Source organism: Cibotium barometz, chromosome 3 (assembly GCF_041138505.1).
Source record: "Cibotium barometz isolate CiBa-2024 chromosome 3, ASM4113850v1, whole genome shotgun sequence".
Lineage (NCBI taxonomy): Eukaryota > Viridiplantae > Streptophyta > Polypodiopsida > Cyatheales > Cibotiaceae > Cibotium > Cibotium barometz.
In genome coordinates, this window is record NC_141048.1 from 29,386,734 (window position 1) to 29,410,535 (window position 23,802).

Below are 23,802 nucleotides of genomic sequence, written 5' to 3' on the forward strand. Positions count from 1 at the left end.
AGTGTCAAAATAACTGGCGCATGGTCTGAAAAAGAGGTGCCAGCGAGAATGCCGACGGAGCTCCCTCGCTCCCCTAACCTGTCGCCCACATAGAAGCGGTCAATCCGTGATAGATTAGTCCCTCCCTGCCGCCCGGCGATCCGACCGAGAGAAACTAAGACTGTCCTGAGAGCGGGAGAAAGCCTCATGCTGCCATGCATCAGTGACCCTCAGTGTCATGCAAAATCGCTCCCTCGCTGCAAGCTCCGTGCCGTGCACTGTAACATGACTGCCTCCCACCCTATCGGCCGGGTCCTCAAGCATGTTGAAGTCTCCCCCGACACACCAATGTGCGGCCTCTGGCAATGCATCCGTAACCTGGGTCAGAATTCTGCTCTGGCAGTAGCATGGTTGGGCGCATAGACATTGAGCACGCCAAAGAACTCATCATGCATCCTCAGAATGACATACTGTGCTCTACCAGGCACAATGATCCCGCAATGCACAATGGCCTGCCGCCATACATCCGCAATGACCATACATACTCCTCCCTGCCCACCCAAGGGGCCAAACCCTGCAGACCAAATGGTGTCCCATCTACCAGGCATCACCGAAACGTATCTCCGGATCCTGCTCTCACCCAAATGGTGCTCCTGCATCATCAGAATATCAATACTGCCCCCAACCAGGCATCTCTGAAGCTCCTGCCTCAAGCAACCACGATAACGTATATAGTGTGCGCCGCCAAGGCCTTGTACATTCCAGGAGATGATCCTCATGGATGACTTGCTGAGGTGAAGGTTGTCTCAGCCGTACGACGGGCCTTCGCAAGCGGCTTGGATGGAGAATAGTCCCCATCTGAGCGGCTACGAATCTGCCCACCCGGTGTGCTGCAAGAATCTCGGATCAGGCGCCAGTGGCTGTGTCCCATCCCGCTCAGACAGAGCAACCTCGTGTATGCATACATATCCAGGGTCGCGTGCTAAGTCTGCCACTATGCGAACCACCAAATGTCGAATCCCGGAGGCATCCACACTCCCGGTATCAAAGAAAAAATGAGCCAACTCCCATAGTCGGCCTATCACGTCTGTCACCTCCAGATCGCTCACATGATGAGAAAACTCAACTGCCTGAGTCTTCAAAATGCTAAGAGCGAGATCCATAGTCCAGTCCCGGTCGCTAGGGCCACAGAGAGGGAATGACAAGGCCACCGTTGAATCAAGTGCCTCCTCCCCTCGGGCCGGAGGTATCACTACATGAACTCTGATGGGTGCTGGCTCATGGGGGCCCTCCACTCCAAAAAGCCGTGTGAAGGAGTAATCAAAAGCCTCCGAGCGCTGTCTAGTTTCGAGACGACTCAGCCGACTGCGGATAGAGGATATCCGTGAAGCCCGAATCGGCATGGTAGGTCTCCTCTGCGATGCTCGAGCAAGGTCGGTGCTCAGTGTCCGCCGGACTGCAGGTGAGCGCTAGGGAACTGCCAAGGCCTCCCGGGGAGATCAGGGGAGCGGGGGGGGGGGGGGGACAGTGGTGCTAAGACTGTGGCTGCTGCTGCATCGGTCTCTGGGCGTGCTGCTGTGGCTGTCTCCCTCGACGGTGCCCCTGTCCAGGCTGCCATTCCGAGGTCTCTGTGGGCTGAGCAGGTGTCCCGGAGGCTGCTTGCTGAGCCGCATCTGTGGGCAGGCCATCAGGGGCCTGCTGCTCCGGTGAAGGTTGGGGTCTCCTGCGAGGGCAAGCCTTGGCCATGTGGCCGACCTGCCTGCAGATAAAGCACTGGTTCGGGAGCCCTGAAAACTCCACTCTCTGATCAATCCATCCCCCCCCTATCCTAGGTAGCTGGATGACCTTCGGAAGGGAGGAGATGTCAGGAACCAAAACTCTGACCGAAGATAGCCCAGCTGCTCTAGCCACCACTGAAGCTGCTGTGGGGCCAGTCTCAAGCACCGAGCCCACCAATGCTCCTAGCCTAGAAAGGAGCGGAAGGTACTCACGGCGGAGTCCAGGGAAGCAAACTGTAACATGGAAAGGGCGCTCTCCCTGCTCGGCCGCTGCTGGGTCAAAGCCATGCTGCCAAGGTCTGAAGAATGCCCGAGCGCCCCTGATGTCGAGGGGACTCATGGCTAGGACCTGGGCCACACTCTGGGCTGTCTCGAACTCAATCTGGTAGTGTCCACGGCCCATGAGCTGAACGCCTAGGATCTTGCCCACATCTGCAAGAAGGCGGGCCTGGAGAAGATCCCGGATCTCCCCTCTGCTAGGGCGAGTGCCGACTATACGGCAGATGGTGGAATGTGCCTAGAGGCGTTCCACCTCTGCGGCGAGGCTCGCTTCCTCTTCTCGCGAAAGAGAAAGCCTGATGGGGGTTCTCCTCAGGGGCGGGGGAGGGGGCTGCGGAAGAGTCCCTCTGAGGTGGGACAGGAGGAGCCTCCATCAGAGTCTGAAGCTATGTCGAAGGCGGAGCGAATGCGGAGAGTCCTGCAAGAGCCGAGCTGCACACAAAGGGCGGAGGGGGAAGGTGGAAGGCAAAAAAAAAAAACCCAGGGGACGGAAAAAACAGAAAGAAGGGGAGGGGGGGTAAGGCGGCGGCGAAGAAAAAAAAACCCCGCGGGAGGGAGGGGGGGCGGAAGCAACGCGAAAGGGTGAGAGGGCGGAGACTGGCGGAGGGGGACGGGGCGCTGAAGAAGGGAGGGGGGCACGATGGAGAGAAGCAGGGGACGGGCGCTACAGCGCTGGGGCGGGGGGCGCAAGAGAACCAGGCGGGGAGGGGGGGGGGGACCAGACGCGTGGGCGGGAAGGGGGGAGGGCGTGCAGGCAGCAGCGCGAGCAGGGGGGGGAGCGGGAGCTTCAGCGAGCGCTATTGGGTGGTATCATGTTATCTCAATGCAAATATGTTGAGCAGCTCCTTGAGCGTTTTCACATGACAGATTGTAAACCTGTTTCTACTCCTATGGAACCAGGTCTAAAACTGTCACTTGAGCATGTTGGTGAGCCTTTTGATGTTGCCACCTATCAGCAAGCTATTGTGGTAGAAGAAGTACAGAGACCAAAGCACAAGCATGAAGTTTTCAAGATCGATGATGCACACGTGGAAAAATATGATGTGCATGTGAAAGACGAACTGTGTTGTACGTCTCTAAATTTTACAAATAGAGAAGCCAAGAAGAAGTTGTATCTTGCATGCAAGCACTTGTACTTCATTTATTTGCGTATGCTAGGCTTGAGCCAAAACAAAGAATATGTTCATCCACCAACCTACCCTATGGGACATTGAGCTTTACAATGTCTTGTCTCTCATGCAAGAATTTCAGCTCTTGCTCTTTTGCCTGCAAGAGCCTCTTCATGTGCTCCAACTCAACCCTCAATGCATTGGGCTCTTCCTCGTGCATGGGTTCTTTACCACGTGATGGCTGTCCCATGTATGCACTGTCATAGACTATCTCAAGAGGCTTATGCCTTCCATGCAATGCATCGGAATCTCGTGAAGTACTTGATTGGCCCCTCGAATTCGGCACTTCCAATGGGTTGCCCTGGCTATCCATTGAATTAAGTGTTCGTGCTTGCTTCCGATCTCAAAACTCCGTCTCTCCTCTTGAGAAAGAGAGACGACCGGGCTCTGATACCAATGTGACCGCTCCCTACAGGAGGCCTACAGATCGGAAGACAATATACACATATTTAGAACACTTAATTTAACTGTTATTAAACAATGGAAACAACATCAGCAACACAAATACTGGAAATACTAAAAATACAAATGACACCAGCACTGGGGCCGAAAAGGGCCACCCCCCCCCCCCCTCAATACTTTTTGTATTTCTTAGAGTATTTATATTTGTACAAGTGTCAAGGGCCTGACAGGCCAGATTTCTCCACAAGGGAGTAAAAACAATCAAATAGAACTGGTTCAAGTCAATGAAGAGGTGTTGGTCGGAGTAGCCCCAAATCACATGCTCATTCCCACCTTCACTGGGTGAACACCTGCCTTTAACTGGTCTTCCGGGACCGTGCACCAACAGGCACGCCCATACTAACGCAGGCCAAGGATACACCGTGGAGGGAACGTGGCCTGGTTCTCCCCAATGAGCTTTGCTCCCAAATTCGCTGGTGAGTCTAACCTTCACTAACTCTCAGAAGCTCTGAGAGCACAGTTAACAACACCACACAGGGAAATATACTAGCCACACCACGAAGAATTTCCTGAACATGGTCAGCATATACATGCCATGCTCCTGCACTACACAACTTAAAGCATTTTCTGAATTTAAATTAGCAAATTTCAGATTTATTCAGATGAGAAAAAGAATATGAGAGCACCTGGTACGGTGAGTACAATCCAGATACAACCGGTACAATTTGTAGCACGTACAATCAAGCACATTAGGTACTTCACACGTGTGCAGGTACAACCAGCCAGGTACTATGCAAGTACTTGTACTTGCAGCAAGTACAACAGGTACACAAGGGCAGCCAGCAGGTACACAAGGGCAGCCAGGTACAAGCGTGGGCAGCACGGCTGCGTGGCGGGTACTGCAGGGCTGGTACAGGCGTGGACAGCAAGGCTGTATGGCGGGTACAGCAGCCAGGCGATGGATAGAAGAGGCTGCAGACGATGGAGAGAAAAAAGCCACCAACCCACCACACGTAGGAATTTCCCAAAAATGTTTCATGCAAAAGCCTTATCAAAGGTTATAAAACCTTAGATCCAATTTAATACTATGGACACCATCAAAAGGAAATGTCCAGCCCTTCTTTTAAATGTGTGTGAACACATTAGCTTATAAACATTAAAGTTAACCATAGCTTATGGATTTTACATTTTAAAAGGAGCAAAATGACAATACTTACCACCTCTTCCCACACCACACCACCAAGTTAGCAAACAGCATTCCACGGTACACTAAGGGCGTCCCCGTCCAGTGTACTGGCACGACATAACAGGCAAACACACGCAAACAAGTCATGCAAAAACAAATTTATGCATGCAAGCATAAATGCATGTGCACAAATAGTGGACGAAATCTCTCTTTCATGAAACTTGTACAAGAGGTTCCTATCGGACACAAAACTGGCGCGACAAATATAAATAAATATGTCCTGGTCTTCCTATGGAGTGACAATCCCATAGGTAAGACACCATCTTGGCCATACACGGGTGGCACCAACAGGCCCCCGTCCATACAGCACGAAGCAAATGACACACGGGTGACACGAAACTGGTTCCCGTCCATATGACACAGCAGTGGTCGCACACGGGAGGCACTGATCTAGCTCTCGTCCATGTGACACCATAAAACTGGCCCTTTCACATGGGACACTGGCCTGGCCCCATGTGAACATGGCACAAATTTGTCCGCTCTATGGAGTGACAGTACCATAGAAGTGGCTCCAGAAATGGAGATGGACCAATCTTAGCATCATAACTTTAAAAACAAAAAAAGTGCTACCACGACGAACCTTGCTCGCTGAAGCTCCCCGCCTCACCCTGCTCTGCGCACCGTCGCTCCCCCCCCCTCCTCGCGCCTGTTTGCCTTCCGCCCCCCGCTTGCTTCCCTCTGCTCGCCGCTGCGCCCCCCCTCTCCTTCTTCGCTGCTGCGCCGCCCCCCCTCCTTCCTCGCCGCTGCCCCCCCTCTTCGCCATTTCGCCACCCTCCCTCCGCTGCCGCCTGTTCGCCTCACCCCCCCGCTGCCGCCTGTTCCCCCCCGCTGCCGCCTGTCCGCCTGTTCCCCCCCGCTGCCGCCTGTTGTCATCCCCCCCCCCCGCTGCCGCCTGGTCGCCCCCCCGCCTTTTCGCCTGCTCTCGCCGCCTCCTATCAGCAGCGCCCCGCCTCCCTCCTCCTCCTCGCGTTGTCGCCGCCCCCCCCCTCTGGGCCTTTCCTCTTTTCGCCGCCCCCCCCTTCCCTGCTTCTCACCCCTTGGGGGTTTTTGTGTTTTTTTTCCCTCTTCGTCTTCCATCCTTCCGCCTCTTGGTGTGCAGCCCGCTTCTTGCAGGTTTTCCGCTTTCGCCTCGCCTTCGCTTGAGCTTCAGACTCTGATGGAGACTCCTCCCGCCTCGTCTCAGAGGGACTCTTCCGCAGCCCCCTCGCCCGCCACCGAGGTCCTCCCCATCAGGCTTTCTCTTTCGCCGGAAGAGGAAGCGAGCCTCACCGCAGAGGTGGAACGCCTTCAGGCTCACTCCACCATCTGCCGTATAGTCGGCACTCGCCCCAGCAGAGGGGAGATCAGGGATCTACTTCAGGCTCGCCTTCTTGCAGATGTGGGCAAGATCCTTGATGTACAGCTCTTGGGTCGGGGACATTATCAGATCGAGTTCGAGGCCGCCCAGAGCGTTGCCAAGGTCATTGCCATGAGTCCTCTGGATATCAGGGGTGCTCGGGCTTTCTTCAGGCCTTGGCAGCATGGATTTGACCCAGCTGCGGCGGAGCAGGGAGAGCGCCTCTTCCATATTACAGTTTGTTTCCCTGGTCTCCGCCGGGAGTATCTTCCGCTCCTCTCCAGGCTCGGAGCACTGGTGGGCTCGGTTCTTGAGACGGGCCCCTCAGCAGCTTCAGTGGTGGCCAGAGCAGCTGGGCTACCTTCGGTCAGAGTGTTAGTAGCTGACATCTCCTCCCTTCCTAAGGTCATTCAGCTACCTAGGATAGGGGGGGGGTGGATAGATCAGAGAGTGGAGTTCTCGGGGCTCCCGAACCAGTGCTTCATTTGCAGGCAGGTCGGTCATTTGGCCAAGGCCTGCCCTCGCAGGAGACCTCGGCCCTCACCACAGCAGCAGGCCACGGATGGCCCGCCCACAGATTCGGCTCGGCAGGCTGCCTCAGGGACACCTGCTCAGGCCACAGAGACCTCGGAGTGGCAGCCTGGACAGGGGCGCCGTCGAGGGAGACAGCCACCGCAGCACGCCCAGGTACCGCTGCAGCAGCAGCCACAGTCTCAGCCTCACTGGGTTCCCGTGAGGAACAGATTTGCTCCCCTTCAGGAGGAGACCCCTGCAGCGACCGAGGACCAGGAGATGCCAGCTCCCCCTCCTTCACCTCCTCCACACCCATCCCCTCCCACCGCCTCGCTTCCACCATCGCCTCCTCCCGCCCCCGCTCCGGTCTCGGCAGCGGCTCCCTCTCCTCCTCCCTCGCCTCCCCCTCCTCCCCCTCCGCCCGCCTCGCCTTCCCGGGAGGTCCTGGCAGCTCCCTGGCGCTCACCTGCAGTCCGGAGGGCGCTGAGCACTGACCTCGCTCGAGCATCACAGAGGAGACCTATGCCGATTAGGGCCTCACGGATTTCTTCTATTCGTAGTCGGCTGAGTCGCCTCGGCATTCGACAGCGCTCGGCGGCGTTTGATTATACCTTCACACGGCTTTTTGGAGCAGAGGGCCCCCATGAGCCAGCACCCATCCGAGTGCATGTAGTGATACCTCCGGCCCGCGGGGAGGAGGCACTAGACTCAGCAGTGGCCTTCTCGTTCCCTCTATGTGGACCTTGTGACCGGGAGTGGACTCTAGAGCTCGCTCTCAGCACGTTGAAGACTCAGGCAGTTGAGTTTTCACATCACATGAGCGATTTGGAGGTTACAGATGTGCTAGGCCGACTTTGGGAGTTGGCTCATTTTGTCTTGGATCCCGAGGGTGTGGATACATCCGGGATTCGACATTTGGTCGTGCGCATAGTTGCAGATTTGGCGCGCGACCCAGGATATGTGAGCATTCACGAGGTTACTATGTCAGAGCAGGAGGCAGTCGCCATGGGTCACAGCCACTGGCGCCTGATCCGGGATTCTTGCAGTACACCGGGTGGGCAGACTCGCAGCCGTTCGGATGGGGACTACTCTCCATCCAAGCCGCTTGCGAAGGCCCGCCGTACGGCTGAGACAGCATCCACCTCAGTAGGACATCCATGAGGATCATCTCATGGAATGTACAGGGTCTTGGCGGAGCACACTTTATACGCTATCGAGGCTGCTTGAGGCAGGAGCTACAGAGATGTCTGGTTGGTGGCAGCATTGACATTCTGATGATGCAGGAGCACCACTTGGGTGAGAGCAGGATCCGGAGATATGGTTCGGTGATGCCTGGTAGATGGGACACTTTCTGGTCTGCAGGGTTTGGTCCGTTGGGTGGACAGGGAGGAGTATGCATGGTTATTGCAGATGCATGGCGGCAGGCCATTGTGGACCGAGGGATCATTGTGCCTGGTAGAGCACAGTATGTCATTCTGAGGATGCATGATGAGCTATTGGGTGTGCTCAACATCTATGCGCCCAATCATGCTAGTGCCAGAGCAGAGTTCTGGACTCAGGTTACAGATGCATTGCCAGAGGCCGCACATTGGTGTGTTGGGGGAGACTTCAACATGCTTGAGGACCCGGCAGATAGGGTGGGAGGCAGTCATGTTACAGTGCACGGCACGGAGCTTGCAGCTTGGGACCGGTTTTGTATGACACTGAGGATCACTGATGCATGGCAGCATGGGGCTTTCTCCCGGTCTCAGGACAGTCTTAGTTTCTCTCGGTCGGATCGCCGGCAGGGAGGGACTAATCTATCTCGGATTGATCGCTTTTATGTGGGCGATTGGTTGGGGGAGCGAGGGGGCTCCGTCGGCATTCTTGCTGGCACCTCATTTTCAGATCATGCGCCAGTTATACTGACTTTGGAGGAGGGGACACGGGAGCCCAGCTTGCAGTTGAGGATCCCAGAGAGGGTACTTGCAGACCCCAGTCTCGCTGAGGACATTGAGAGGATCTGGCATGATAGTCAGTGCTCTGACCAGGATGCAGCGGGCCAGTGTGCCCAGGGACTCATTGATCTTAGCTCTTTTCTACACGCTGCAGCTTTGACACGACTGGGAGAGATTCGCGAGCGGGAGCAACGGCTGAGACGCAGCCTTGCTTCGCTACAGCGCCTTCAGGAGCAGCAGCCTGCATGTGAGTGGGTGGCGTCCCAGCTGAGCCAGGCACGCCAGGAGGTTAGAGAGGCAGAGGAGCAGAGACATGAGTTTTACTATCGTCGTCAGGCCTCTCAGTGGACGCAGCTTGGTGATAGAGTGACTGGGGAGTTTTTTGAGATCACTGGACCCCGTCATGCGCGAGCAGGGGTTCGCCAGCTTGCTAGACCGGATGGATCGATAGCTACTGAGCTCGGGGAGATCAGAGCCATTGCCACTGCTTTTTATCGTGACTTGCTTTCAGCGGAGCCAGCCACTGAGGATCGAGATGTATGCAGACAGACTGTGTGGGCCCATGTGCAGAGGAGGGTCACAGACCATATGCGCACAGTTCTAGGTGCGCCTCTGTCAGAGATTGAGCTTGCCGAGGCCTTGAGGGTCCTGCCGCGACATAGTTGCCCAGGGGATGACGGACTGACGCCGGCCTTTTTTATGCGCTATTGGGACCTTTTGGGGCCAGGCCTCCGCAGGGGCTTTCAGCATGTTTTGGACACTGGGGTGATGCCGCAGAGCTTTTCAGAGGGCTTGATCTATCTTATCCCCAAGGGGGAGGGAGTATCGGATGACATTCGGCATTGGAGGCCTATTACGATCCTCAATACTGTATACAAGGTCTTGGCAAAGGCCTTGAGTTTGAGGATCCAGCCCTTCCTGGGGGAGTTGATTCATGCTACTCAGACAGGATTTGTCAAGGAGCGCAGTATCCTTGACAACATCTTTACTTTCTGGGAGGCGACGGCCCGAGCTAGGTTTCTTGGCGAGGACTTGGTCGTGATGCTTCTCGATTTTGAGAAGGCATATGATAGAGTTGATTGGGGATTCTTAGAGGGCACTATGCTACGCCTGGGCTTTGAGCCAGGATGGATCAGAGGGGTGGCAGCTTTGTATTCCACAGCTCGCAGCCAGGTGCTGATTGCAGGAGGTCGGGGGCCGAGTTTTGAGCTGACCAGATCAGTCCGTCAGGGGTGTCCTCTCGCCCCTTTCCTTTTTCTCTTCTTTGCGGAGGCTATGAGTATGTATTTGACGGCAGAGGAGGTTGGTTTGAGAGGACTTCAGCTCCCAGTCCGGGGGGAGGATTTGCTTGATGCTGAGTTTGCAGACGACACGGGCTTATTTTTGCATGGCCAAGAGGCCAATCTTATTCGGGCAGAGCAGTCGCTCCAGGTTTTTAGTGCAGCTTCGGGAGCATTGATCAATTGGCGCAAGACAGTGGCCTTTTGGATCAGTAGTGCTCCCACTCCGGCATGGAGTCCGGACCCCGGTTTTAGATGGATTCCTCCCGGCACAGCAGTGCGGTATTTGGGATGCCAGATTGGCCTCGATTTGTCACCTGAGCAGCAGATTGCCCCGCTTCTTCTGAGCATTCGGAAGAAGCTATTGTATTGGAGTACAGCTCGACTATCCTTGGCTGGGAGGGTGGTGGTGGCAAATCAGGTGCTGTTAGCGACCATGTGGTACATTACGTCTTGCTGGATTTTTTCGAGCTCTTGCATCAGCCAGGTACAGAGGCTGATCAGGAACTTTCTGTGGTCTGGGCGGGACGGTCAGCCAGCTCGGGCAAAGGTTGCATGGGCAGTTATTACACTCCCGCTGGCTCAGGGCGGTTTGGGCATTATAGATCCAGTCGATCAGAGTAGAGCCTTATTGGGGAAGCTTATTGTTCGGGGGTTGCTTCCAGGCGCTGAGCCTTGGAAAGAGCTCCTCTTGCAGCGATTGCAGGCCCGGGCGCCTCCTGCAGGGGGTACTTGGGCACCAGAGATTCGCTGGATATTCATAGAGATGAGGAGGACAGGCCTCAGTAGAGGATGGGAGGACAGATTTGCTTTGAGTATCCTGAGAGCTTGGGAGTTGCTGAGACCGGGGCTCTCTCAGCGGCCTCCGTCTTGTGTTGAGGAGCGGGCCAGGCAGCCGCTCATCTGGAGCCCAGCGGTTCGTACAGAGCAGGGTCATATGCTGGGTTCTCGGCCTCGTCTAGCCTGGGGACCTTTAGCGGCAGGCCCAGCTCGTAGTTTTGGAGACTGGCAGGCTTTCTGCAGTCTACCAGAGGAGACCCAGGTGGAGAGGCTGAGTCACTTCAGAGGGGGGTTGATTATGCGGGATGATATTCAGGAGGCACTTTCAGAGGAGTGGTTCACACCTCTCGAGCCAGTGGCCCCACGGTGGATGGGTGCCTTCACACAGTTGGAGATCCTGATTGCTGTCAGAGCTAGCACTGAGGATGGCAGATGCCTCTATTATGAGATTCAGGATGAGGGCCGACTCCAGAGAGTGGAGGTGGAGTCGCCCTTGGTTGCAGAGTGCACCTTTCAGAGGATTCGGGTAGTGGCTGCCGCTTCTCGGAAGTGGCATATTGACCCCGACCCTGCTGACGTGCTCCCGGATTGGCGTATATGGGCATATGCAGCACGCCCCTTGGCCCGGCTACAGTGGGACCCCGGAGAGTACGAGTGGCATGATCCTTATGCATCCCTTGAGGCCACAGAGATCACTTTTTTCCAGTATACTGTTCGGCTGGGACGGCATATTTTGACGGCGAGGAGGACGGTTTCTCCAGCGGCAGCGGGGCATTGGCGATTGCAGGGACTATCACAGGAGTTCCTGGAGGATTTCTGGGCTCGACTCTGGGCTAGTCGACAGGCCCGCAGGATCTCGGCTTTTCAGTGGCTGGTCGCCCACAGGGGCTCAGCAGTTGGCACTTGGCTTGTTTATAGCGGTCTTCCGGCGGCCTGCGCCCGATGCGGCCACCCTATGGAGACACAGAGACATTGCCTTTGGGACTGCCCTCAGGCACAGCAGATTTGGCTGCGGATGCTGCGTATTCTAGCCCCCCTCTCTCCAGAGGGTATGTTTACGTGGGGTGCCGCTGCTTGGTCGACTTTGTCAGGGCCTGCTATGGGCTATGAGATGGAGCAGGGCAGTCAGGCCATCAGATTTATTAGGGGCCAGCCTCGCCTGGTTCCGGCACCGGATTTCTCGTCCGACAGCTGGACACAGGAGAGGGATTTACGATGGGAGCTCCTCAGCAGCCTCACCATCTGGTTCACCTGGAGGGCCCGGTGCTTCACGGCCTTTGAGGGGAGATTAGAGCCACCAGCAGAGACTGTTCGGGGGATTTGGCAGGAGTTGATCCACACCCTGCGAGGACAGTACGACCGCATCCGGGGAGACTCGGATGAGGCGATTTTACGGCGCCAGGCCTTTCATACCACTTGGCGCTGCGGCCCGTTCTACACCCTACACACGGGATCCCCCCGTTGGCACTACAGGCCACCTGTTTGGCTCTTCCCCCCCCCCATTGTATGATTTAGCCGCTCAGTCCTTTAGACTGATGCTTGTATTTTGCAGCACCTAGGGAGAGTCTCCCGGGCTGCCATGATGTATTCACTGCTCTTCTCTCTGTTAGGAGCAGGAGAGATCTCTTTTGTAGCCCTACGGGCGTTTTTTCTACATAACTAATGAAAGGATCTTTTCTCGGAAAAAAAAAAAAAATGGAGATGGACCAAATAGTGACAGAGTCTCCATAGTACAAATATCCAAATCATCTCTGTCTGTCCATACTCCAAGTCAAATCCACTAACTCCAAGGAGCACTTACTCGTTCACCATTCCCCGGTGTCACGTCAAACACATCCTACTCTCCACTGGCTTTTCCCTGCTTATACATGCGAGCACCATGCCGAGAAATAGAAGACTGATTGACCATGCACACGAATGTAAAACGTCCACTCGATTTGAGCGCAAACATCAAGTCCCCACCATACCACATTCCAATCTACCAACACTTGGCGTAGACATAAATTTCCTTGCTAACAAGGTATCAGTCCACATGACCCTTGCCGTGGACATAAGTCCCCTGCCAATAGGGTGTCAGTGCACATGACCCTTTGCGTAGACATAAGTCCCCTGCCAACCAGGTGTCATGTCCACTCTACCGCTTGCACTCTGTGTTGGTACTTTGACCACACACCTTGGAGGAGAGGTAGGCCTAAGTGTTTAGCATAAGATATGAATCACACACCCATATATATCTTGGTGCTCCATAAACATTTCTCCTACACATAGTTTATGGGCGTTTTGGCAACCAATACTTTTACATGCATTTCGGCCACCAAAAGAAATCCATGAAAAAAGTCCTCAATCCATGAGTTGTCATGTGCTCCATGAATCCAATACATCCTAGTGAAGGGATTTAAAACAGCATATGATAATCATGTATTACCATAGATACCAAGCTTTTCAACCATTGACAATGTTTCCCTGAAACAACTCAAGGCAAACAATTCAGTCTTCTCCTTGTATCCCCATACAAGGGTAAGCACTAATACATATATGATGCTAAATACAAAATAAACAAATGGAAAAGTACGTATCTCTTGTTTATCAAAGTCGGGGGTACACACTTATCCAAAATACATATTTGCTAAACACAAAACAAACAACAATGGAAAAGTACTTATCTCTTGTTTGTCAAGTCAGTCATAATCGAAAGAGATTGCTATGGGCTTCGATAGAATAATCCAAGAACCAATAAAATGGTCAAGGCAAAAAAGTAAAGTCTACACTTTCAAAATAGATCACATGAACTCATTTATCCATAAGCCAGGCATTCTTCTGTTCATGCTCATGATGCATATCTGCTTCCATAAGTGAATAGCCTTGTAGTGTTTAACTACACTAATAGCCAATGTTTATATCCCGATAGGATCGTCTTCACAAAGAGTTGGAAAGAACCAAGGCTCTGATATCAATGTAACTCTGAGAGAGTAGAGTAGGGGTTTCACACAACACTTGACCATAATGCAATTAAACACTTAAATTGGCCACAAGCTTAAGCATATGCCACTTAATTTCACAAAACTGTAAAAGAGAGATGTGCACACCCGACAACACATAGAGGCTAGAATGGGCCGATCCCCCTCCCCCCTTCCTTGGAGTATTTTACTACCCAAGGAGAAAAATATAATGTACAAGCTTTGAGGACTTCACTCTCCCCATGGAAGATGCCAAATTATCCATAAACAACCATCATTTCGCCATACACACGGGCTATCATCAAAAGAAGCCCCAAAATACCATGAGTGTGTGTAAATCACCTCTTCCCGTTGAGGGTGCTAATCTGCTCCATCACCACGGGTCTTCAAGACTACATATGTGAGAGAAAAACTCAGCTAAAGCTTTCACATATACCATAAATCCAAAACACCGCTGAAACACGAACTCCAGTAGCTCTAAAACTGGTGTAGAACAATCCACACAACTTAGGCACCATCCCAGGCACTTTGAACAAGTCAAGCAACTGCACCATGGGCAACCAAAACAGGTCATTGCAACACCAATAGTGCTCATACAACACGTCCAAAATCTGGAACAGTAGGTACATGGGCTAGTACAACAAGTACAATTGCTCGTACAACACGTCCAAAATTTGGAACAATAGGTACATGAGCTACTACATGTACAATTGCTAGTAGTATAGCAAGTACAAGGTGGTACAAGTACAAGTACAATTGCTAGTATAGCAAGTACAATGGTTGGTACAACAAGTACACTGTCCGATACGAGTACAATGACTAGTACCAAGTATAGTAATGGTACAAGTAGTATAATGATTGGTCCATCAAGTACATTAGCTAGTGCAACAAGTACAATGGCAGTATAACATGTACAATGGTCGGTACAGCAAGTATAGTCACAAGTACACTTGAAATAGCAAGAATATTGCCATAGAGAAGCTAGAGAGGTAGAATATCTTTTGGTAGAGGAAAGTGAAGCAATGTAGAGACTCTCCATAGAGTGTTGTAGACAAGAATGTGAGCAACCAACATGGTAGAGGCTAGTTTGCAAACAATAGAGCTTACTCAAATGAAGAGAGGGGACACCAGTTTATATATTTGGGGCTCTCATAAGCTAGCATGGCAAGTGAAAGCTATAATGAGAAGTGTGGAGTTGAGGTGACAAGATTGAGGCTACCTGTCTCGACTCTCACTTTGATCCACTATCATGCCATACATCCCACCAAATCACCCTCATCCTTAAGATCCACATGTTGCTACTGTTTTATCAGCCGCCTTCATATACTTCTCCCAAGACTTTTTCAAGGTTGTACACTTTAAAAAAGGCTATATCCAATCATCTTCCTTTGTACAAAGAATCAGAGACAACACGGCCCGACCATAAATGACCTCAAAAGGTTCCTATCTAAGAATGTACTATGTTGCTGCATGCAAACTCCAACAATAGCAAATACTTCTCCCATATAAAATTTTACTCAAAAATATAGCATTCTAACATGTTCACTATCAGGTAATTTGCAATCTCACTCTGTCCCTTGTCCTTCATAAACTAAGTTATTGTCAAAGAGAGTTCTCCAAGACAAACGTGTCGTGGAACGATCTCGGTCGCTAACAATAGACTTCGGGATCCCATAATGCTTGAAGATCTACACCATAAAGATTCACACCAAATGCGCTATCTTAGAAATCTTAGAATGGAATGAAATACCCTTAGGCAATTATTCATCACTAGAAATCCATTCTCCCTCCCCCCCCAAAAAAATTTCTCCTCCTTGCAACCAACTAGTTATTTGCCAACTACACTCACAACATTTTACATATATGTACGTGAATATCTTTATATTTATATGTATATAATTTTAAACACAAAAGAACTCATATGTTTGATTGACTATATATAGCATTATACATATTTATATATGAATATATTTATTTTTTATATAATAGTAGTGTACTTTTATTATTGATATGATTGTGTTACATTTATACGGTGCACTATACATAAAAGGTGCAATGTGCATATTTAGAATATTTAAGCAAGCTGATTTTATTAGTAATTGGGCATCTCTAGTTGAATGGAGAGAATCCGCAACTCCTTATTGAATCGCATCCAAACACAAGTAAAATCCTTATCCGTATGATATAAATCTTGTTATATGTAAACTCCATGAAGAGCATATACTTCTCGCATTCAAATTTCTAAAATATAGCATTTTAACATGTCCAATATCATGAAATTCTGCTTTGTATGCATATTGCCAAAAAGAGCCCTCCAAGACAAACTTGGAAGAATCTCGTTCACTAACAATGGACTTCAGCATCCAGAAAGACTCACACCAGATGCGCTTTCTTGATGCTATTACGAATGGAATGAAATGCCCTTAGGAGATAATTCATCACAAGAAATCCATCTCTAATTGAAAGGAGAGAATCCGCAACCTCATCCCAAACACGAGTAAAATTCTCATCCATATGGTATAAATCATTCTTGCCGGATAAATTTTGGTGATGAACGATACATACATGAGATATCTAGAGTAGTTGAGATACAGCATCAATAACTACATTCATCTTCCCGGGTGTATACAACCACTCAAAAATGCAACATGGAAAGAAAATTTCCCCGTCACATATGCTTATGCAACTACTTACAAAGCATGCAAAGGAACCACCAAGGACAACTTTCTATTATCACAAAAAATGGAATCCATCATGAGTTCTTGGTGGTCCATCTTACAAAGCATGCCCATCCCAAGCATCTCTATTGGGCCTCACCAAATTAGAGACATCAAATCCTATATCAACACGTTGATAGGTTTTTTTGTGTCAAGATCTTGAGCCCAATAGATGTGCCTACCCAAACCCAGGAACAAGCATAAACCCGTAGGGTATGTAGAGAACCTTAGGGAATAAGGGGCTGTCGCGTGGCCACCTTCTAAAAGGAACTAATTGTCATCAACCCAGCTAAATGAAGAAAGAACTCTTGCATGGAGAGTAGTCGACAAAAGAGAGGCGCATTGGAGCTAGCAGGGTTGAATGAGAGAATGAGAGGCGAAAGAGCCAGATGAGAAAAGAGAACGAAGGAGCCATGAGAGAGACGTGGGATTGTGTAGGAAGCTCTGTGGTAGCTTGTGGGACAGTGTGTTTGCTGTTTTGTTTGTGTGGATTGAAGGTCGTTGCGACAACAATGTTTTGTTTGGAAAGAAGCCGCGGGAATTGGTGTGAGAAAGCTTGGTTCTGTCCAAGGCAGAGAATGCTAAGGTGATAGAGGGTCTTGTAGGAGGTTTGTGCCCTAGGACCTCTGGGAATAGCAACTCTATTAGAACTTGGATCAGCCCAAGTCTTTTCTCAACAATTCTCTACTGTGTTCGATGGAGAAGGCCTGCAAAGTGTGGCTGCAACTTTCATTGATGCTCGTTTCTTGTGGAATTGAAGGTAAAGGCTTGTAGAGCTTGCTGAGATAATCTCGTGGAGGACCCCTTGGTTTCTTGATGCTTTCTCTCTTTCAGTTTGAGCCCCATGTCTCAAGGTTGTTGAGACAAGCTCATTAATCGTCTATATGCAAGAGGCTCCTTATGTGTCTAGATGGATGAGTTGATTATGCTCTACTTTTTTTGTTGTTTGGTTTAAGATTGCTAAGAGAATACCTGTGTGAGTGAAGATCTAAGGATTGCTAAGTTGGGTCTATATCAGAAGGCTCTATTTTTGAGTCAGCAATATCTGACTGAGTCAACTGAGTCAGTTGTGTACTTGGGTTAGTCAGCTAATGCTATAGAAAGGTGGATCTTGACTTATTTGATGCATGTGGAGTCTGGTCTGACAATCTGAACATAGTGAGTAGTCAGTCTTATAGGTTGTAGGCTGGATGGTGATATGCAAGAAATGTTACAAGTTGCGAAGGAATCTATTAGAAGTGCTCAAGACCGAGACAGATTTTATTCTAATAGACATCGTTCACCTAGAGAGTTCTCTGAAGGAACGATGGTGTATTTGCGAGTTCTGAAAGATTCCGGACAGATTGATCTCTGAAATTTTTCCCTAGATACTGTGGACCATTTCGTATTACACGATGGATTGGTTCAGTCGCATATGAATTGGATTTGCCTTCTCATGTGAAAGTTCATCCTGTATTTCATGTCAGTAGATTTAAGGAAGTACTGGGTGGAACAGACTAGTTAGTTACTCCTCAAGAAATCATAGATGTCGAGGACATGACATTGGTTCCACACGAACCTGAAAAGATTCTTGGATTTCGTGAAAGAAGATTGCGTAATACACTTATCACGAAATACAAGATCAAGTGGAAGGATCGTGTTGAGGAGGACGCTACATGGGAGACATTGACTACTCTTCAGAGAGATTACCCAAGCTTTTTAGTGAGCTCTTAGAGAAAGGGGAGTATGTCATGTGCACAGTGTGTATCTACCGTGTGCACACGCACACAAGACAAGCTTCGAGGTTGGGGAAGCTTGGAGCTAGGCAAGCTGATTGGCGAGCTGAGTTAGGGATAGACTAATGGGCGGGCACCCAAGTATGGACCGGTGGGCGCCCAAGTGTGGATGCCCAATGACCGGCCAAGAGCCTATAAAAGGGTAACCAAGGTTAGTCATTAGTGATATAGAGTCTTTGTGAGAGCTCTATGGTTAGGAGCCTGGATCTAGTGTAGATGTGCACCTGCTTTATGCAACCAAGGCCAGCAGCAGTCTCGAGGCCCGCAAGGGTAGCTTCGTGGCAGTATGGGACGTCATTTGGTAGAGATTGGTCGGTACGTTCATCTAGTTAGCTCAGCTCGTGGCTCGGTGGGGACAGCCAAGACTTGTGGGCTTGCCCACGGCTGTCAAGGTTGGGAAGTGAGTCAGGCCCCTTCATGTTTGTATGGTTTGTTTGCAGGTTTCGAGTCTTGTACCAGGAGCGTTCTACGAGATCCTATGGGGATTTGACATTTCCTCCTTCCACAATCTCAAAAGGCCTTGCCCGTCGAGGTATGGATGGTGTTGTTATAAGCGAACTCCACCAAAGGAAGATACTTTTCCCATTGTTGCTTGTGCTCTTACACACAGCACTTGAGAAGATCTAACACTGTGGAATTAGCCTCTTCCGACTACCCATCTATCTGTGGATGAAACGATGATGAAAACTTGAGAGTTGTACCCATGTTGTCAAACAACCCTCAACAAAATAAACTCGTCATCCGTGGATCACGGTCACTAATGATAGATGAAGGCATGTCATGATACTTGAAGATGTTCACCATGAACAACTTCACCAAGTGATCAACTTTGATCTTCTTACGCATGGGAATGAAATGAGCCTGCTTACTGAACCTGCATATGATAGTCCAAATGCCATCATTCCCCGTTTGTGTCCTCGGGAGATCAAATATAAAATCCATGGCAATGCTCTCCCATGGTCTATCTGGAATAGGTAAAGGCTGAAGTAACCCTGGTGTCTTCTGACGGTCAAACTTCACCTTCTGACATATGATGCATTGTCTAACAAAACCATCAACATCCCTTCTCAAGATCGGCCAATAAAAGAAAGCCTCAACTGCCTTTACCGTAGCCTCAATGCCCCTATGACCTGCATACGGTGGAGCATGACTTTCAATCATAACCTTGAGCCGTAACTACCTGGTAACACACAGTCTACCATGCATCAACAAGAAGCCATCCCTGAGAGTATAATGATCATGCCGCTGACCCTCAGACATCTGATCATAGACCCTACCAAAATCCTCATCCTGGGCATACTGCTCTTTCACCTCATCAAGCTCATGATGATAAGCAAGTGAAACTATTGAGACCTGTGGCTTGCGTGACAAGGCATCTGCCACAACATTCTTTTTGCCTTCCACATGTACAATCTAAAAGTGGAACATAGACAAAAAGTTGGCCCATCTCTACAGCCAACATCTCTTTCTCATAAACCTGTAAATGCTTCTCGGCATTCTGTAATATACGACTCTCATAGGCTGTCACATGTCCTTCCTGCATGAGAACTGCCCCAATGTTGTTCCCACATGCATCACACTGGACAACAAAAGCTTTTCGGAGATCCAGTAGTACCAATACGGGATCTGAAGTAAGCTTTTTAAAGGCTGCAATTTCCCGATCAACCCATCGAAACGGAGTTCCCTTCTTTGTTAAAGCATGAAGGGGTGAAGCAATCTCAGTAAAATACCATATGTACCGCCTGTAATAGGAACACAATCCCAAAAAGCTACATACATCATGCACGGTGTTTAAATCTAGCCAATTGAGAATTGCTTTCAAAGGATCCATACGGACTCCATCTTTAGACACGATATGCCCCAAGAAGTGTATTTCTTCCAAGAAGAACTCACTCTTCTTGCCATTTATGACCAACCTACGCTTCTGGAGTTCTTCAAACACTGTGGCCAAATGCTCCCTATGCTCCTCATCTAAGCATGAATGCACAATCATGTCATCAAAGAATGTGTCCACAAACACTCTATGAGGCCGAAAAATTCTATCCATCATCCTGTTAAAGGTGGCGGGAGCATTTGTCAAGCCAAAGGACATGACCAAGAACTCATATAGCCCAAAGGTGATCCGAAATGTTGTCGGGTCTAATGCGTATCTGATGATACCCGCTTTCCAAGTCTATCCGACTAAAGACTGTGGAACCTTGTAAGCAGTCCAATATGTCATCGATCCTCGGAATAGGGAATCGATTCTTGATGGTGTTCTTGTTTAGCGCCCTGTAATCTATACACATGCGCCAAGAACCATCTTTCTTTTACACTAAGAGCACAAGTGAGCAAAAGGGTGATGAGCTAGGTTGAATCAATCCCTTTTTCAACAACTCCTGTACTTGGCTCATAATTTCCTCTTGTTGGGCTACACTAACGCGGTACAACGGCCTATTTCGTGGGTACTCCCTGAAGTAAGATCAATAGCATGATCTTCTGGCCTTTCCAGAGGAAGTTCTCCTGGCAATGACTCGGAAAAGCAATCTTGGTACTCACGTACGAAATCAGTCATGTCTTTATCTAACATAGACAAATTAGATTGAGATTCATCATCTTTTGCATCCTTTACAAAAACCAAGTACGCAGAAAGATGCTTTTTCATTACTGATGAAATGACCGAAGCCGATACAATACGAACAGATTCCCCTTTAAGCTTTACATCCAAAATATGCTCTCTCTCTCTCTATGAGTCAAAGTAATCTTCCTATTGTACGTATCCACCACTACATGTACTCTATGACACCATGGCATACCCAACAAAACATCACACCCATCAATTGGCATGATATAGAATTCATCACTGTCCACATAACCTTGCACATGAAGCCTCAGCTTCCTAATAATAGGGGTAACGGGTTCTGCATACCCAAGACAAGCCATATTAGCCTCATACAAAGGTCCCATCTCCTCTACACGGATCCCCAATCTGCCAGCCAAATCTGGTGAGATAAAGTTGGCTCTAGCACCTGTGTCAAAGAAAATCAAAGCATTCTAATCTCTAACTTTGCCCCATGCCTTGTACAACTCAGTCTCCTCACCACCTGGCTCTTCCCCAACAAGATCAGGAACTAACCCTACAGAAGGCTTTGCTTTCTTAGACTTGGGCTCCCCTTTGATGTCAGAGTCCTTGTTGGACTTGCGCTTGGGACAATTGAAAGACATATGTCTCTCTTTGGTACAAAAAAAGCATTTCTTGGCATCCAACAAAGCCTGTTTCTCCTCAAAAGTTCTCTTGGACATTGGTAACATCTTACGCCGCTTCTCTGCAAACACTGTTGCATCATGCGATGCATGTCTTGACTTTTCAATTTTCTTGCCAGTGCGTTTACTGCCCTTAAATCCAGTTGAAACTCCAGTGAGTAACGCATTTGCCGTCATGGCATTCTCTATTATCTACGACATATTTGTTACTCGAGTCTTAATGCAATAGTCACGCACTTCCTTGGGCAATCCACAACAATACTTCTCAACTTGCTCTGACAGTGGCACTGCACGATAAGAAGTAATTGGGAGTAAATCTTCCCAAAACTTCTTGTTATAATTCTCAAGATTCTCACATTTCGATGCATCCAACTTATGCCATGCTGTCATTACTTCCACCTCAAATGTAGATGTGAGCCACACAGAAGAGAACACCTGTTTAAATTGTACCCAAGTAGATTGCAAAAGAAGAGTGGACCACCACTGCAATGCATTGCCCTTGAGAAAAGTCGCAACTTTTCTCACTTTCGAGGATTCCTTGTAATTTCCACCAGAAAAGGCAACATCAAACTGCTATAAAAAGGTAAGAGCCTTAAGCCTGTCTTTGGCTCCACTGAATGTCTCAAATTTCACCGCAGCTCCCCCTTCCTTATAATCCTTCGCCTTACCCATAGATGTTAGATTATCATAAGGAAGTAGCCTCACAAGATTACTACCCCCTGCATTCATGCCCATAGTAGGGTCAACATGGCCAGTTTCCACACCTTGCATACCACGCAATCCTGCTGATCCTCCCATGTTTCCAAACATACCACTATGCATACCGGGCTGCATGTCCCCATACATGTTTCCTTACATTCCGGGTTGCATGTCCCCATACATATTCCGTTGCATTCCGAATTGCATACCACCATACATGTTGCCTTGCATACCATGCTGAAAATTAGCTCCAAAATTCCCTTGCATTTCCATGCCTCCCTGGGGGTAACCCCCAGTCATAGATTGGAATACGGAACCACCGCCAAAATAGCCTGGATGCATAGATTGCTGCGAAATAGGTGGCTGTCCGAAAAAGGAACTCAGTGGGTTTGCACCATAAGTGTTCTATATGCTATAAAACTGTCCAAAAGCAGGATCCTGTGAGAAGGGACCACCATTGCCCTGAGGTGAGTTCCTAGAACACACCTTCTTCTTCTTCTTCTTAGGCTCAGAAGGGGCCCTCATAAATTCAGCAAACCTCGCACTTTGCGTGAGCTACATAAGCACATCCACTGCCCCTACCAAACGAGCTTTGAATTGGGTATCATCTTCCTCTTTACTTGGCATATCTTCTCGCTGCGTTACATCCTCATAACGTGCATCTTCTGCAGCCTGTTCTTCTACAAGTACATCCTCAGATTCAGTCCTCTCAGGAGTGGTCTCTTGCTCTTCCTCGTCATCATAGTCATAGTCATCCTCATAGTCTGACATCTTACTGAAATTTTCAGCAATGACTTTCCTCGAGACAACCACGAGCTCACCCCCTTAAGAAAGTTGGTGATGGTCCCGACAACAGAACCTTGAAACCGGCCTCTAGTAGAAACCAAAGTGTGGTAGACTAGCAGTCACCCAAACCAATTGTAATCCAGCAAATAAAACAAATATATGGGAGCTAGAGTGCTCCAACACGAAAAGAAGAACGACACCTGCTGGCCCCAAAGCTTGGCGCCCTTTTTGGTATTTCTTTATTCAAATTCAATGGAAAAGTTTAAATGAGTACATCATGGCCATTCATGGCTTGTATGTTTGCATGTCCAATCCTCCAATCCTCTGGGCCTCTTAGCATAGAGGTTATACACAGCCTTGTGTCCCAAAAACACCACACTGTTATCTCCTCTAATCAGCCAAGACAGTGCAGCCATGAGGCCTTGAATATACATCTAACTGGCCCATGCACATAGCCACAAACTCAACCATGAAACAGACCACAAACTCTTCCAATTCAGTCCAAAAACTTGCCCTATTTCCACCCTCCAAACTGCCAAACCCTTCCTCTCACAAAGGGCCATAGAAACAACTCTGAGACAGTCACGAGCCAGTGAAAAGAGAGCAGCTGCCTGCAGTCCGGCACCTGTTCAGTGTTTCCTCGTGAGAGAGAGAAAGAAACGCATGGGTGAACCTGCTGTCCAGCCCTGCACTCCCTGCAATCCAACCCGCCAGTTCACAAGGAGAGAGAAGGTGTGTTCTTGGCTGCAGCCCGACTCCTTGCAAAGAGAGACAGAGAGAGAGAGAGAGAGAGAGAGAGAGATCAGTCTGCGCTTGTGTGTACTGCAGCGCAGCCCGCCAGCCAGCCTCTTCCCAAAAGCAAGCGAGAGAGAGATATTCAGTCTGCACCTGTGTGTATTCCAGCGCAGCCCACTAGCCAGCCTCCC

General features: G+C 49.6%; 1 protein-coding gene across 1 annotated transcript in view; it reads right to left on the reverse strand.

Moving 5' to 3' along the window:
- LOC147639912 (adaptin family protein) overlaps positions 1-23,802 on the reverse strand; it is a 103,127-nt gene that overhangs the window by 35,403 nt on the left and 43,922 nt on the right. The gene's annotated exons all lie outside the window — the stretch shown is intronic.